The sequence below is a fragment of the Prionailurus bengalensis genome, chromosome A1, assembly GCF_016509475.1.
Source record: "Prionailurus bengalensis isolate Pbe53 chromosome A1, Fcat_Pben_1.1_paternal_pri, whole genome shotgun sequence".
NCBI classification, from domain to species: domain Eukaryota; kingdom Metazoa; phylum Chordata; class Mammalia; order Carnivora; family Felidae; genus Prionailurus; species Prionailurus bengalensis.
Genome location: NC_057343.1, coordinates 152,209,168 through 152,222,500, shown reverse-complemented (window position 1 = coordinate 152,222,500; position 13,333 = coordinate 152,209,168). Strand labels below are relative to the sequence as shown.

General features: G+C 35.4%; 1 protein-coding gene and 1 long non-coding RNA gene across 3 annotated transcripts in view; one reads left to right on the top strand and one right to left on the bottom strand.

The window, feature by feature from the left end:
* The window catches only part of LOC122491086, a 108,899-nt gene extending 99,902 nt beyond the window's left edge, over positions 1-8,997 (bottom strand). Inside the window, exons 1-2 of the long non-coding RNA XR_006299277.1 lie at positions 8,891-8,997; positions 4,551-4,612 (exon numbers count right to left, since the gene is read on the bottom strand). This is a non-coding gene — a long non-coding RNA (uncharacterized LOC122491086). The remainder of the gene's footprint in view (positions 1-4,550; positions 4,613-8,890) is intronic.
* The window catches only part of MEF2C (myocyte enhancer factor 2C), a 173,117-nt gene continuing 165,528 nt past the window's right edge, over positions 5,745-13,333 (top strand). For both annotated transcript variants that reach the window (XM_043593273.1, XM_043593272.1), the window contains exon 1: positions 5,745-5,899. The gene's annotated coding sequence lies outside the window, so the exon portion shown is untranslated. The remainder of the gene's footprint in view (positions 5,900-13,333) is intronic.

Genomic DNA, 13,333 nt, shown 5'->3' with positions numbered 1-13,333 from the left:
AGTAAAAAGTCATTATAAAAATTTATGACACAGTTGGGAAAATCTGAATATTGATTGTGTGTATTTGATAAGATTGAGGAAATATTGACTTCTGGGTGTAGCTTGTTTTATAGATGTGATTCTTTTTTTTTTTCAGTTAAAAAACAAGCCTTAATCTTATAAAGCTATCTGCTGAAATATTAAAGAATGAAATGATGTCATGTCTAGAATTGGTTTCAAAATAATCTGGGGTGGGGGTAGGAGATGGAAATGGGAATATGTTGAAACAAAGCTGTCCGTGAGATAATAGTTGTTGAAGGCAGGTGTAGTTGTGTGAAAGTTTATTATATATTCTACTTTTTCATATGTTTGGAATTTTGATAATAAAAATTTAGATAAGTAAATTAGAAATACATCAATAAATACATAATAAGCTAAAGCGGTGATTCAGGATCAGAGGTCACAGGTCATGATAAAAACAATTTCTCAGGCATGAAGTTATCAGAGAAGATATTTTATGAGGACACTGAAGACTGTGATTTGCAGCATTCCCGTAATTGAAGACCATATTTTCTCCACATAGAACACTGGCTTTTAAGCAAGGATAGACCTTCTTTCTGAAAATAGACCTGACAGTATGCAAGTGGCTGACTACCTAACTGAGGACACTCAAGGACATCAAAGGAGACCAAAAAACTGGGTCTATAGATGTGGTTGCTACATCTTCCTGTTGTTTTAATAAGGCTGGCTTATGAGAAGTCTAACAGAGCATATGACTGGTATCCTCCCAGAAGCACCCCTAACAACACAGCTCATCCAGTCCAGCCTTGCCATGCCCACATTTCCCATTTGCTCATTGTCGCAATTCCACCTTTCATTCACACAGTTTAGGTTTTTGGTTTTGAGATCAGGGAACTGTCCAAAAATTTTTTCTCATTCAAATAATTCATTAGAAAGTATATTTTTCTAGAATCTGGTTGTTTTGCAGTGGGAGGGACACAGTAAGTAGCTTGTGCAAGGTGGTGACAAAAAAAGTCTCCTCTCTCCTCTTATCTGAATCCTAACCATCCAAAAGGAGATACCCAAATCCAATAAATGGAGTTCCTAAAAAGATGAATGCTACATCTTCCATTTAAAAAAAGTTCCTCATGGTCTCTAGTTCAATATCCCACAAATAACCTATATCCTACATTTCTTGAAATGAATTGATGTGCGGACTTTTTTAAAAAATCAACATTGGGGCACCTTGGTGGCTCAGTTGGTTGAAGGTCTGACTCTGGCTCAAGCCATGATCTTGTGGTTCGTGAGTTTGAGCCCCACATCGGGCTCTCTGCCATCAGCGCAGAGCCCTCTTCAGACCCTCTGTCCCCCCTGTCTCTTTGCCCCTTCCTCACTTGCGCACACACTCTCTCTCTCACACACAAAATAAATGTTTTATTTTAAATCGCTGTAAACTTTGAATTCTTGGTATATTTTTAGCTAATAATTCTGTCTATAATGTTACTGTACTAGTAATATTATTAAAATATCATGATGCATCCTAATGTTCACTTTTACTAAATGCTGAAAAAGCCATGGGAGCATGGCTTTAAAATATGATTTAAAATCTGATGTGTGCTTTGAAAGCACAATCAGCTTTGGGGACACAAGGCTAGTGAGCATTTTTGTAGACTGGTTACATTTTGTACTGCAAGATGTATTACAGAAATTGTAACTGAACTTTTGGAAATACTTACCACCATTGTTAGAATGTTCATTAGAGTGTTCTTCTTTTTAGACACAGTCTTGCTTATAATGTCCATTTTAAAAGTTGCTAGGGGCGCCTGGGTGGTGCAGTCGGTTAAGCATCCGACTTCAGCCAGGTCACGATCTCGCGGTCTGTGAGTTTGAGCCCCGCGTCGGGCTCTGGGCTGATGGCTCAGAGGCTGGAGCCTGTTTCCGATTCTTTGTCTCCCTCTCTCTCTGCCCCTCCCCCGTTCATGCTCTGTCTCTCTCTGTCCCAAAAATAAATAAACGTTGAAAAAAAAAATTAAAAAAAAAAGTTGCTACCCAGGCTTATAAAACAAAGTTATAATGTCTTCCCATCAACAGTATTAAAAACATTCATCTCTCAGAAAGTGTTATAAAGAAATTCCACTGCAATAATAATTCAAATATTAAAGTAAATATAAAAAGTGATATATTGTATGATAGGATACCAAAAGATTAGAAATTCTTCACAGGACTCTATTTTAATTTCTGATAAAAGCAAAATACCAGTATAGTAACCAGCCACTAGTCATTATGTCACCACTAGTCACTAAGTAAATTTCAATCAATTAAATTTAAATTATGTTTAAAATTCAGTTTTTCCATTGTACTAGCCACATTTCAAACACTGCTACTGGTTACCATACTGGACAGTGCAGATATAGAGCAATGTCCGTCATCTCAAAAAGTTCTTAATGAGTAATGAGAACTCACTCATTGTTAGAGTTTGTTGGAGAAAACATTACTGAGGAAAGGATGTGCATGTATCAATTTATTTCTACCCAGTCATTTCTCCTTTGGTATAGGAGGCTGAATTAAACCTGTAACATTTAAACAGTTTTTCCGAAAATCTATATTCTCATGCAAATACTTAAAATTGTTCCACAAGCAGTGCAAATAGATTTATTTTCTACTCTTGCTATATAAGGAGAATGGAATTTCAAAAGATTCCACTTGCTCAAGATAGGGAATTATGGCATTAGCCAGTGTTCTTCCCTTCTGATTCACATTTTCTTTCTTTATAAAGATCTATTCTAACCCTGCTCTGCTTCCAAGTTTACCCAGCAATAGCCAAGCCTTTATTTTGTGGCAAGGAATTCCTGTTTAGATGGCAATACCTAATGCCTCAAACTACACACTTGTAGAGTTTGTTATCTAGCGTAAGAAAACTCATTTCCTAGCCAGGTCCTCCTACAAGGAGAAGAGGCTCTTACACCCTTCCAAAGTACCAGCAAATTCCTTAGTCTAACACAACTTCTCATCTGTCAGTTCAGAAAGATGCATTTCGTAACATATGTAAGCAGACAGGAACATAGAAAGGCTAACTAATACCACACTGTCATGTGGGAAAGTGCAATGCTCCTGCAGGTAGATATTGAATAGGAAGGGTCTGTCTAATTCAGCAGAGAAACTGAGTGAGATCATCTCTACCATTTACGCTTAGTAAAGAACCATGCTGCAAAGGAAAGACAGAAATACAAGAGGAACAAAAATACATGAAAATAGTATGAAAAACTTCCAAACAACAGAGCTAAACTTGAAACATTTAAATGCAACTCCTGAAAACCTTGATGAAAAGTAGTATGTCTATACTTAAAAGACTAGATGGAGGGGCGCCTGGGTGGCGCAGTCGGTTAAGCGGTCGACTTCAGCCAGGTCATGATCTCGCGGTCCGCGAGTTCGAGCCCCGCGTCAGGCTCTGGGCTGATGGCTCAGAGCCTGGAGCCTGTTTCCGATTCTGTGTCTCCCTCTCTCTCTGCCCCTCCCCCGTTCATGCTCTGTCTCTCTCTGTCCCAAAAATAAATAAACGTTGAAAAAAAAAATTAAAAACAAAAAAAAAGACTAGATGGAAAAGAAAAAAAAAAAGACTAGATAAACCACATAGCTAATCCAGATGGTAAAAAAAAAAGCAGTCGATAATTACATAAGTATAGAGTTTTAAGTATTTTCAAAAAAGTAAATGAAAATGAATAATTATTTAGTATTGAAAATAATTTGACTTTAAAAGTACAGAGTGCAAATAAGAAAAAAAAATAATAAAGTCCAAGTAAAGAAATACTTAGTAGAATATTCCAAATATTTGTAAAGTGGATCTTTGTCCAGAATAGTGTGTTGTTTGGAAACAATTTCTACAGTAGATTCAGTAGATTCCATGGTTCTGAAAATTAATTAGAACGCTAAAATTAGCTACAGAAATTAGCTACAAACTAATGAGTTAGGGGAAACAAAAATAAAGAACACAATATGCCAACTTTCCAACCCTTTCTGCAAACAGATTTTTCACATCTTAAAAATTACACTTGTTGTCAGGATTCCTTACATTGTTTAAATCTGTAACTTCACCTTTTTGCTCAGTTGCTCGCTCCCTAAGGAAGTCTAAAACCGAATCAACTGTTACAAATGTTTACCAATAAACTACTATTTTCCAATCAGTTTTTTCTTAATTTGTAAAATTTAAAAAGTGTTTATTACAATTAGGTCACTACTCCTGGCACAAGGCCTCTGAAACATTGTTTCTCAGACACTAATGGGTCTTGGAAAAGTTTGAAACTCTCAATTCATTATGACTTTGAGTAGCTGTTTTGTACCTAAGAATGAGAATTGATGGAGAGATTGCGACTAAACACATAATTTTATGAAACATGATGAAAAACATAAGGGTTTTGTTATGACGCACATAACAATCAAGAACCTGTTTCTTTTTAGCAAGCTCCTAAAAAGTACCTCCCGTATAATTATTAAATAAAAACACTCACTTATTCAGTACTCAGCTAGCTTTTAAACTCTGAATAAGAGAAGTACACAGTGAGAGAGGTACTTACATGGTTTCCTTGGATACTGGATGATGCCATTCAGGTCTATGTTTTTATCTGAAAGTGGTGCCCTGCGGAGAAATGAGGCTTGGTGAGTGGCTGTTTATACATGGTAAGTAAATAGGAACTTTGTTTATTTTACAAAGCATTTTTTATTTTGACCCAGATTTCTTTTTCTCATCACACCCAGCCCTTGTAAACAGCAATAATATGGTAGAACAGGTACTTTGCACAATTCTTTTTAACACCACTTAAGAAATCATAATTATTAAAGAGAAGCTCAGAATGCTTTGGCTAAACACAATACTCTTTGGGCTACTTTATATATGTTAACTACTGTATTTATGCCGGACATAGCAATGAACACTGCCTGCCTCTCCATTTTCCTTCTTAAGGAATTGTTCTCAAACTGTCAGTACAGCAATTAATCTAAAAAATTTACATAAACGATAAATGTCCTTACCTTAATCAAAGAGTAAGAGACCTCTAGCTTTACCAGTTCCTAAACGTTCACGGTTTTCCACAAACACGAACAGTCATTTTAAATGTAGTAGTGGGGTCCTAGATTCTCAGTAGTTTAAGGGCTACGAGCACACAATTTGACATTCAGTCTTTCAGAGCTACATGCTGTCTAATTTTGGTAGGATGATTAAACCCTCCTATGTGATAAGTTTTAACGTTCTAATATTTCTCTGGATTGAAAAGAACAAATGAGCTACAGCAAAGAATGGCAACTAACTTTAAGGCTTAACACAATTTAATAATCTGAAATGAAGTAAGTGTGTGCTATGTTTCCATTAAAAAGTTTCCAGCCACAATTAATTGAACAAAAACTTGTCTTGTTCCAAGATTATTCTTGGAAATGTAATTTTAAAGTCTGCGTGAAATGAGGAAACTTACTTTTTTACCATATGAAAGCAATCTCATTTTTTAGGAATGATTTTTGGATAGACTTCCAATTTGATATTTTCCATTTGAACTAGCAGCATTGGGGCTTGGAAGGGGGAGGGGAGCGAAGCAATTCTGTGTTCTTTTGCCAACACTGACAAAGGTCTGGTTGTCAGTGATACCTTTACAGCTAAATTTACCCCAGAGTGACAGGAACAGGTGCACCTCGGCCTGCCAGACACTTGTGCACAGGGATCACGCATCTTACGGCTTGACGATCAAGGGGGGAAAGCCTGGGTCTTCATAGAAAAGGAGAAGAGACAAGCGCAGCCCAAACTGGGGGGTTTCTCTTCAAAGCCAGCTGGTCTGGCTTTATTCTACAGGAATTTTTTTACCTGTCAGAGTTTGGACAACAAAGCCCTCAGCAGGTGCTGAAGGGTACAACTTCCTGGAGAAGCAGAAAGGCACTGGTGAGTTTCAATTGCCAAAATATATTTTTTAATCTTTAAAAGTTGATTTTGTTATCTTGGAAGAGGCACTGCTGAGGAACCTACATTCAGAAAGCTGATGAGACCCACTGGAATCAGAGCCAACTAACTCAACAGTGGGCTTGCCTGGTGTAGAAAGCAGAGCTGTTACCATTTGACAATTTTTTACATTCAAAAAAAGTTTTATAGGAAATACTTTATATTTTGAATGTCGGTCTCTTTCATTACTATCTCCAATATTTGAAAGATGCAGAAGTAATTACACGTATGCTATTGGACTATTAAAACAAACACATAAATAACATTTCATCTCTTTTTTATCTAATTCTGTCATAATCTATTCCGAATAAAATGTTATTTTTCAATAAATCAAATAAAAATGTGAAATGGTACATGCTCTTTTCAAACGTTTCATGCGCTACTATTTTTTATAGGTGCATGTGACAGGGATATGATTAAAGAGAATATGAAATGAATTTTATTTATAATACAATTTAAAAACATGTATTGAATAGAATATTTAATAATTAAAAGTGGCAACATTTTCTCATTACTTTACAAAGAATTTCTTTGGAGAAAAATCTTTGGAATAAACATCGAAGACATTACTAAAGCATGTTTTTACGTCACTGATTTCCAAAATTAGTACATTTATATATTTGGTATTTTTATTTTGTGAATTCAAAAGTTTAGGCAAAAATATTTTTTTCAGAATAGGATTTTAATTAATACAAAACATGGAAAAATAAGACCACATGTCAGGATATATTTTTAAAAAATGATTCTATTTCAAGGACTCATTCTTTTAACTATGATTCACAGCATTTCTCTACAAATTGTTGTATTATACAAATTGAAAACATTTATTTAAGCAAGTAAGGAGCTCAAAGCTAAAGACTATACATAGTAAACATATGAAACCATTTTAACAACCAAATTCCATATTCACAAGCAACATGGGCTAATGAATGTAAACGACACACAGCATACACTGATCAAGAATGCTATAAATTATCAGCCATAAAATCAATTTTCTGGGCTGTGGGGGGTAGAATTGGTGCTTAAGAAGAGAAAGGCTCCTACCAGTATAAATTACTAATATTATGAGGCAATTGTTTTATTCTGATGATCTCATAATAATTTTCAATCTACATGCTTAATACATAGTTCTATAGTAGGAAAATAATAAGATCTGACTTTTTTTAATGACCACTTCATCTAAAACAATTTTCAAATCAATGATGATATGGATTAGCCACAAATTTATAAGTATCATACTCTTTTAGACTGACTTCGTTGCCGTTTTAAAATTATTAACTATTTGCGGTTTAAAAAATTACCAGAAATGATCCTCCCACCCAAAAAATCTAATATTTTTAAAACGTAATTTAAAAAGTAAAACCCAAGTCTGATTTTCATTGTAAATTATTACATGCAGAATATGGTTCATAAAAGTAAAGTATATTTTATTTTTTAGAAAGGAATATAGTGTGGTGTCAAACTGCTATTTTTGTGTGATATTCTATCATCTTCATTATATTGATTCTGGCACCTAAGTAACTGCACTTTTTAGATAACTTCATTAGTCTCTTAAAAAATGAGTATGTACTGCGTGCACTTGATATTTCTGTTATTTATCTAGTCTGTTAAACTCTATATTCCTAAAGAATCAGAGCATTTGCTTTTAGAGACAACTACTGCAACACTGAATATACACTCTTAAGTCAACTTTAGAATTACATTCGTTAAGTGTTCATGCGCATTACTATATTGACTATAATTAATATATTGTTTGTCATGAACACTAAATATAAGCAATACAAAATCTTCTTCCAATCTCTTTTTTATGACTCTTGTGAATTATTTAAGTGTGACTGAACCTATTAGAAACAATATTAGGTATAGCCCAAATATTTCTAAATAACCAAAACTTGTCATTTTAACCATGCCCTGAACTGTGAGCGTAATCTAAACTTCCATGTTTTTTTTTTCCTGTAATTATGAAAAGAAGCTTTAATTCCTAGATCAACATGCAGGTACACGTTCGTCCTTTCTGGTAAACCCTCAACTCTTGTGTCACAAAAATACCTATACCAACCCCTTCAATGTAAGGAAATGGTTTTCTTTTAATAAGTCTTAGTCAGAAATTATGACTGAAAGTTGCATTGACTCATATGTGTACTAAAAGTTTAATTTAAAAAAAATTTTTTTTAATTTTAAGCCTTATTTGCAATATATCTTCAAATCTTAAGGATGGCCTTTTCTATTTATAGTAGAGAAAAATTAATTATTCTCCTGTTTCAGAAAGACATTTGAAAAACATTTTGTTTACCCATATATTCGCAGGGAAAATTTTGATTTTCCCAGGGACTAACTTCAACAAATTATATTGTGAATATCAATCTATTTAATTTCAGGACAATGAAGCTTCCAACTAAAATGGTTTACTTATAAGTATTTAAAGAAACAAAAATACTTTGGCAGCTTTACATGTATCTCCTCATTGACCAGCCACCTGACTGACAGCTGTCAACTGTCTGTGGGCCAAATGTAACCCAGTAAAGATAAAAATTACATATTACTCATCCCTGTTGATAATACCTGGTGCCAGTAAGGTTTTCAAACAGGAATAACTAGACCATAGATATAAAGAAGTAAAAAGGGAATCATTTCCACCACCTATCATTCTGTCTTTGTCATTAATTTATTTCCCCTTCCTTTTCTATTTACCCCACTTCTCTCGATGACCCTATCTCACACCTACAAAGAGTTAACTTCCTTAAAGGGACTTCAGATATACGGAACAAGTGTGTGACCACGAAAATACTGGGCAGTCAGGTAATGATGCCCACACATTTCTTTCAATCAAATCTTTTGAGCTCATGGAGTGTTTGAATTGTGGGAAAGAGTCTTTGATGCTTTCAACTACTCGTTTTTAAAAAAATGAAATGGAAGCACAAAAATAAAATTTACCCAAGGTCACCAACATGAGGACGTAGATGTAGACTTGGATCTATCTCCCAACTTCATATCCAGAGATTTTTTTTTCTATTAGACTTTAAACATGTGGACAATGAAACTATAAGTAAAAGAGAGCACATGGAAAATTAATGTGAGTGACATTCCTTTGGGGAACTATTTTCAGCCACCAGACTTAATACCTTATTAGAGAAATACAGTTTTATCAGAGCATATTAAAATGTTGCTTTTAAAAAAAGAACATAAACACATTAAAATATCTATAGTACAAATTCTTTTTTAGATTCTCTTTGCTATTTAAACTGATTTCCAAACTGAAAATATTTATGGTGTATATGAAACAGCAGAAATAAAAAATAATCAATGACAATGTATATGTTTAGAAAATGAACACAGAAATCAGAAGTTCAGGTTGAAAATTTTTTGAAATATTAGAAAATAATTAAAAATACAATATGTACCAAAGCATAAGCATACGCACATTACCTAAGTACAGAACATATTAAACAGTTCATATAAGTGACTCAACAATGAACTAGCACACGTGTGTGTGTGTGTGTGTGTGTGTGTGTGGTGTATGTGTGTTAATTACAAAACCTTCTAGACCCCAGAGGGCTCATCAGCAAGTGTTTCCAAACAGCTCAGAAATTCTATGACTCAATAATCCTGTATTAATATAAGTATCTGATATTTATTCAAATAATTATTATATTAATATCTTATATTGCTATAATATATTGTGTTGACAATGCTGCCCATCATACGGATTCGATCAAGGTCATGAAAATATATTCACACTAAATACTTTATTCTTTTCTGACCCTCTAGAAAAGAAATCATTTAGGAGATAACTACCATGTTCTGAATTTAAAAGGATTTATTTTAACCCAGAGCTTTGGAGCTGTATCTGCCTGTGAGAAGTGTTTGCTTTAAAGCCCGGACAAGCAAATGAATTTTTTTAAACGGGGGAAGGGGTCTTAAACATTGCTACAGGATATGGGAGGAAATCGTGGACAGGATTTCCCTGCAAGGGATTGGTCTAAAATAACCTCCAACAGCTCTATGATACCAATTAGCAACTAAATTATACAATATATCTAATTTTACAAATGTATTTGCTTATTCCATTACATTTAGTCCAAATCAACGTTAGTTATTAATCAGCAAATCATTTAACAATATGCAACAACAAAAAAAAATTTTTTTAAAAAAAAGGGGCGCCTGGGTGGCGCAGTCGGTTAAGCGTCCGACTTCAGCCAGGTCACGATCTCACGGTCCGTGAGTTCGAGCCCCGCGTCAGGCTCTGGGCTGATGGCTCAGAGCCTGGAGCCTGTTTCCGATTCTGTGTCTCCCTCTCTCTCTGCCCCTCCCCCGTTCATGCTCTGTCTCTCTCTGTCCCAAAAATAAATAAACGTTGAAAAAAAAATTAAAAAAAAAACAATATGCAACAACAGTATGCAAAGCAAAATAATCAGTAAATGATGTCCATTTCTAACAATTGTGAAAGGCAGGGGTGTCAAAGCAAAATATGCAAAATCCTAAGACTTTTAAATAAATCCAGTCATCTCCCTACATCTCAAAGGGGTGTTAGTGAACGTGAACGACTTGTTTCTCATTTGCCTTTGAAAGATCTTAAGTGTTTTCTTGTTAGAGCTGAAGAGTACTGTCCAAAGAACACCAGAGCAGAAGTAGGCAGCTGTGAGCTGTAATCTCTATTTCACTGCTCAGTAATTTTGTGACTGGAAACAAGTCATGTAATCTCGGGAGGATACCAAATGGATGTGACTCTTTGCTGGGCTATGTGTAAATCATCGCAAAAACAGTTCTAGTTATCCAGTAAAAAGGTGTTACCGCTGCTTCATGTGAAGTCCCAAAAGGATTCTGCACAATATTCGTGGGTTTTTGTCTCCACTGGCATGCCCTGCCCCCTCCCTACTGCTGAAGAAGCCCACCACATGGCCGCATTCCAAATAATTAAAACTAGCACCAGTTTTTAGCTTCTGAGATGAGTAGCGAAGACAAAATCACTTTATAATACATGACTGATCAGCTAGCCATATTTTTTCCCACTTAGGTACCCCGGTAGCAAAATATGAAAGGCCTCACCCTCAAAATTATATTATCACACATAGCTTTGAAGTTTTCAGTACAATCTATAAGGCTGAGTTGACACAAACAAACTTAATCGCCATTTAATGTTTTTAGTTTTATAAAATGGGACATTTTTAAAAATGAAAAATTATATATATATATATATATATATATATATATATATATTCACCACACTTGGTGCTGTAAGCCAGCTTGAGAACATGTTTGTTCGTCTCAGAAAAATGCTGGAACAAGAAACAGGCTCATCAGAGAACCCCTAACCTGGAGTGTTAAAAATATCTGGATCCAAGAGAGGTTAATGGCAGCAGCTGGCTATGCAGAGAAGTTAAAAGGCTGGGAATAGGGATCCCCATGTTGCCTGGGATGGCAATGGTGTGAAGGCCCTACAAGATTGCATGGCAGGCAAAGGTACTTATCAAGATCATAAGGAATATTTGTTTTAGTTGAAAATCTTTTTAGTGAAAAGCCACATTTCTCACGTGATTGTGAACAGGGATTGTGATTGTGGTTGCAGGGAATCTAGGCTTATTGAAATAGGAATGGGCTCGCAGCTCAGGTGTCACTAACAGTAGAGGTCACTGGATCTGGAACCCATTTTACAGGTTTTGCTAAGATACCAGGATCTAAGAGCACAGTTCATCCAGAAAAGATAAACACTACCCCTCAGATATGTAAAGATGAAGAAAGGCACAGAAATTTGAAAGTATCAGGTCCCCATATTGCTTAATGGGTTTTCTAATCACAATGGGCAGAATATACATGGCATGTCTTTTTAGATTGTTTACAACATGAGCAAAGGGAGGCAAAAGAAAGAAAGATTCCTATAATTTTTTTTTAATTTTTTTTTCAACGTTTATTTATTTTTGGGGGGACAGAGAGAGACAGAGCATGAATGGGGGAGGGGCAGAGAGAGAGGGAGACACAGAATCGGAAACAGGCTCCAGGCTCTGAGCCATCAGCCCAGAGCCTGATGCGGGGCTCGAACTCACGGACCGTGAGATCGTGACCTGGCTGAAGTCGGACGCTTAACCGACTGCGCCACCCAGGCGCCCCAAGATTCCTATAATTTTGACCTCTCATTGTTACTATTTTGAAAGGTGTTCACTAATTTAAAGGTTCCATAAAACTTAAGATTAGTTGAGAGTGTGGGAACAAATATTGGAGAAGGTTATGGAATTAGAAGACTTTGCAGATCTTATCATCACCCTCACCCTTAGGCAGTGGCTGCAAACAAAATAAACGTAAGAAACACCTGAGGAGCTAGTTACTATGCAGATTCCTGAGGTTCTTGCTCAGGGGATCTGAGGTGAAGCCTAGGAATCTGAGCAAATCTGAGGCCCTCTGAAAAGTTGTTCTCTAGAACAAGAAAATTGTGGTAGATTGTTCAGTCCTCATTAGAGCCTTCTTCAAGAGGGTTGGTTCTCTTGCTCTTCGGTAGCAAGAAAACCAGCACCTAGTGATCTCAGGTCCCGAGAGATCAAAGGAAGCATATGGATACAGCCACAGAAGTTTTATGTCCATTTTTATTTACTGTCAGTTACATTTGCACTTAAATAGTTTAATTATTTTTATGTAGATTGGCAAACGATAAATTTCACCCAACACCAGAGATAAGCCAAAAATCATTCTCAAGTTCTACTTGAGTTTTCAGGCACTAAATAAAACGACTTGAAATATGAAAAATGGCTTGAATTTACTCCTCAGAAAAGTCATTTAAAAATAGCACAGACAGTGCTTTTTATGAGAAGTATATAAGCAAATACATTCAAGTTTTAGAAAACTCAGATGATCATCCCTGACCCAGGGAGTTTAGAAGGCTAAGGCCCAGCAATAATGTAAGGGAACCCACAAGCTTTATTCTCTAGTGTGCAAACTGTTTCGTGGCCATACACTACCCAAACTAGAATCTCACAGGTACGCAAGGATGAGGTGAGAATGTGTGGAATGTGTAGATGAACGAACATAAATCCTTCAAAAATAGATAAAGAGCACAAGCACATACTTTATTCACTGTGAGTCAATCATTATTGTAATCAGAGTAATTATAGTGATTAATAACAAAAAAATCATAAAAACTCTTCTATGACCATATTATCTGTAGCACACATCATCAATTATTTAGAAATAAGTTCCCTTGTTAAAAGTTTTTTTATTTTGAAGTTATTCAAATAAATAGGAAAGTATTATTAATAATATTCCATGATTCTGAAATAGAAAATGTAACTTTCCAAAGCATGAAAAAAAATTTTTTGATTGTTAATAACCAGTGGTGTGTGTTTATGTGAGTGTGTGTGTGTGTGTGTGTGTGTGTGTGTGTGTGTGTTT